This window comes from Protobothrops mucrosquamatus, unplaced genomic scaffold, assembly GCF_001527695.2.
Source record: "Protobothrops mucrosquamatus isolate PMUCROS unplaced genomic scaffold, P.Mucros_1.0 scaffold8485, whole genome shotgun sequence".
NCBI lineage: Eukaryota > Metazoa > Chordata > Lepidosauria > Squamata > Viperidae > Protobothrops > Protobothrops mucrosquamatus.
In genome coordinates this window covers 1-4366 of record NW_015394280.1, presented here as the reverse complement: position 1 = coordinate 4366, position 4366 = coordinate 1, and the positions used below count along the sequence as shown (strand labels likewise).

General features: G+C 30.3%; 1 pseudogene; it reads right to left on the bottom strand.

Annotated features, from left to right (window-relative positions):
• Positions 1-1920, bottom strand: part of LOC107300798 — a 17360-nt pseudogene extending 15440 nt beyond the window's left edge.
• Positions 1921-4366: the final 2446 nt, after the last annotated feature.

Genomic DNA, 4366 nt, shown 5'->3' with positions numbered 1-4366 from the left:
TCTAATTCTATTGTATAGCCAAAATTCTTAGCCCATATTACCATTGTCTCCTTTACTTGTTCTTCTTCCAATTTAATACTTAATAAATAATTGTATATCCTTTTAATTAATTTCTCATCTATCCCCATTAGAATCTGATCCAATTCAGTTGGTTCTTTATAAAAACCATATATCTTCCTGTCTTTTTCATATATGGATTATATCTGTAACTGTGGCCATCATGATAGGTCATTCCCTAGCCTATTAAGTTCCTGTTTAGTAAGAACGTTATCCTTAAGTTTCTCACTTTGTTCAAATGGGCAAGTAACCACCATACTTATTTTATACCTTTCATCTTAGTTTTGAGAGATATTTCAAAATGTAATAGCTTAAACAAATCCAATATACTTTATTGAGGTGAATTGACTCTTAAATCCCTTGCTTTCTTTGTCTTTATTTGAGTTTGTTCTTCGAACTGAAACTGAACTACTTGATTCCACCACAAGTCCCTAATTTCTCAGAGGCTACTCTCTCTTTAATTTTCCACGTTCCTTATGGTCTATCTGTATAGATGAGCCATCCAGAGTTGTTTGCTGAGATGGGCAGATATAGAAACCAACCAAAAAACCAACCAACCATATAAATATATATATTATATTTTATGCAAATTGTTTGGTATTATTCAAATAGGAATTCAAATGATTGAATATTAAATGTTAGACACCTGTTAGGTTCTTAGTGTTCAGTCCTCCCAGAATTAGCATTATGCAACAGTCCACTATTATGTCAATATTTATATATATATTGATGTATGACCAGACCTGACAATTATTGCCTGGGAGTTCATCTTTTCAATACCAAATCATGTCGGAAGGGGACTTTACATAGTGGAGAAGGGGAAGTGATATAGTGGTTACATACTATATAAGCCTGGATGTCCTGACTCATTTTTCTATATTCCTGCTAAAGTGCCAGTTGAAGAGTTATTTCCTGATATTATTCTTTGAACTCCAGCATTAATTAGATCACTTGCATCAACTATATAGAAACAATAATTATTGGCCAATGCAAGTATAAATGACTGCCTGCCTAATGGAGAGGTAAGTTTACTATTTTGTTTAAATTTAGTTCTCAGGAAGTGCTGCAAGTGTATTATGTTCTACACTGTGCTTTATTTTATAAGTAAATAGGCAATTAAGACACATACAAAGCATTCACAATGTAATGTGTGCACTATACAAGTATTTGTAATGCAACTGAGCATCACAGATTGCAAATCATAAGTGCAAAAGATTATGATAGGTTGGTTTGTTAGTATTTCAGTACAGAAAGATTGAATTGATTTCATTGGAATGTTGAATATTACTGTATTTCTTTGTGTTCTCAATTCATGCTGTTCTTCATGGCAAACTTTCAGCATGATTACTACAAATAGAAAAACTGTCCTGCTGGTTCATTGACTATTACTATCCAGTTAGCATTGTGCTAGGTTAACATACACTGCTGAAGATATATAGTACAAATAATTTGTTTCAGAAAAAATCCTTCATGAATATAAAAAACTCACAATGAACTATTCAAATATACCATTTCAAAGTGCTTATATAAAACTTCATTTTATTTTGACTTTTGAAGGATAATTTCCTGGTCTGTTATCATAATTTTGATTTAAACGTTTGAATTCATTCTATTATTTTTACTTCTATGCTTACACAATCTCTAATACTTTTAATAAAGTATTTAAAGAAGTCACTAGAATGTACCATAACTTTTCCAGTTAATATTAATAAGTATATTGATCATGAAGATGATACAAAACAATAACATGTACTATACCTGTACAGGTGAAGAATTTCGATACACCCACACTGACTTCTACCTTGCTGAGGGAAATTGACACTTGAAGTGCTGTAAGACATAAAGTAATAGATTTAAGGTAGCCTACTTTAATAAGAAAAAATAGAAATTAATAAAAAATAGAAAAATGCATACACTTACTATATACATTTTTCAATTATAATGAAAATTATAAAAAAAAATTGAGTAACTTTTATTAATCAAATTCAGTAGAATGTGATCACTGAAGAATTATTAATAAAGATGCACAAAATATTGGAGCTACAAACTAAGTAAACTACATTCCCAGAAAGGCATACAGTATATTACCAATATATTATTGGTAAATTTTCACTAAATATGTGTCTGTATAAAAAGGTTATATAAATGGCTTATATTCTTTTTTTCATAATTATTACAAATTCTTGAATTCCAACAATTGCATAAATAACACTGAGACCCAATTTTGGTACTAGATTAAAAATTGAGAAAGCAAAAGTTCTCAGTTTCCCATAAGCAAGAAAGCGTACTTGGTGGCTTTGGGTCTTTCATTCCCTGTCACCCAAACTACTTAACATGGTTAAGTAAAGAGGAGGTAAATACATCATGCGTGTCACATGAAATTGGAAAAATAAAGGAAGGGTATAAATCAAATAAAAAATAAAAGACAAGAAGTTATTGGCAAACAGATTAATGCAAGTGTTGAGCCAATTGATTCATAGTGATCAATCTGGATTTATAACTGGAAGATATATGAAATATAACGTAAGACAAATTATTAACTTAATTGAATATTTGGATAAGAACAATCAAATTCCTGCTGCTTTTATATTTTTAGATGCTGAAAAAGCATTTGATCAATTAGACTGGAGGTTTTTGTTTCAAGTTATAGACAGAATGAATTTTGGGGAAAAATTTTGTCCGCCCTTAAGGCTATTTATCAGCAGCAGTCAGCACAGATTATAGTTAATGGGGGGATAACAGAAGCATTTAAAATTGAAAAAGGAACTAGACAAGGATGTCCATTATCTCCATTGTTATTTGTGTTAACAATGGAGATTTTGTTAATTAAAATTCGAGAGTCTTCTATAATAAAAGGAATTAAGGTTAATAAGATTGATTATAGATTAAGAGCTTTTGAGATGACTTAGTGTTAACATTAACTCAGCCAATAGAATCGGTAATTGACTTGGTTGAAATTATTGCACAATATGGGAAGGTTTCTGGTTTTAAGGTTAACTGTAATAAGACTAAAATATTACCGAAAAATATGTCTATGAATGATAAAGATATGTTAGTTACGCTTACAGGTTTTGAAATGGTTAAAAAGGTAAAATATTTGGGAGTTTACATTACAGCTTCTAATGTTAAATTGTATAAGAATAATTATGAGCTTTTATGGGTCAAGATTCAAAAAGATTTAAATGATTGGAAAAAATTGCAATTATCTTTGCTGGGGAGAATTTCAGCAGTAAAAATGAATATTCTTCCAAAGTTTCTTTTTTTGTTTCAAATGATCCCTATTTTAAAAAAAGATGCTAATTTGGAGGACTGGCAGAAGGGTATTAATAAGTTTATTTGGGCGGGCAAGAAGCCAAGAGTCAAGTTTAAGATTATGCAAGATATAAGGGAACGAGGAGGACTTAAAGCCCCTAATTTAAAATTGTATTATGATGCGGTGGTTTTGACATGGATTAGTGATTGGTTAAATTTAACAAATAAGAATATACTTTCTCTTGAAGGATGGGATCTATTATTTGGTTGGCAGGCATATTTAATCTATGATAAAAAGGTAGATACAAATTTTAAGGTCCATATCTTAAGGAGTGCTCTATTGAGAGTTTGGAAGAAATATTACTATAAATTAAATTACAAAATTCCTATCTAGGCAACTCCAGGACAGGTTTTAGAGGGGATATCTAGGGGGGTTAACTTGGATAAAGTTTCTTATAAGGAATTACTTCGTCTGGTAGGACAAGACTGGCAGTTTAAATCTTTAGTAGATTTGAAACAAGAAAATATTGAATATTCTTGGTTTTATTATAATCAATTGTTAATGAGGTAGCGTATGGATCAAAAAGTTGGTATTACTTTACAGGATGCAAATTTGATGAAATAGATTAAAGATCAATCTCAAGCTCATATTAAAAGAATTTACAATGTATTGATTGAATTGGATTCAGAAACAGAATTGGTTAAGGATTGTATGATAAAATGGGCGCAAAATATACAAGAACCAATTTTATTGGACACATGGGAGATAATTTGGGTTAGAAATGTAAAATTTACTCAAGCTCAAAACTTAAGGGAAATTTTTTATAAAATGTTTTATAGGTGGCATCTGGATCCTCAAAAATTGTCTTGTATGTATCCTAATCTACAACCTAAGTGTTGGAGATGTGGAAATTTAGATGCAACTTATTTTCATATTTGGTGGACATGTAGGGAAGTTAAAGCATTTTGGATTAAGATATGGTGGAATATTCAAAATATTTTTAAGAAAAAGATAAAGTTTAAGCCGCAGATATTTTTGTTGGGTATTATGGAAGAC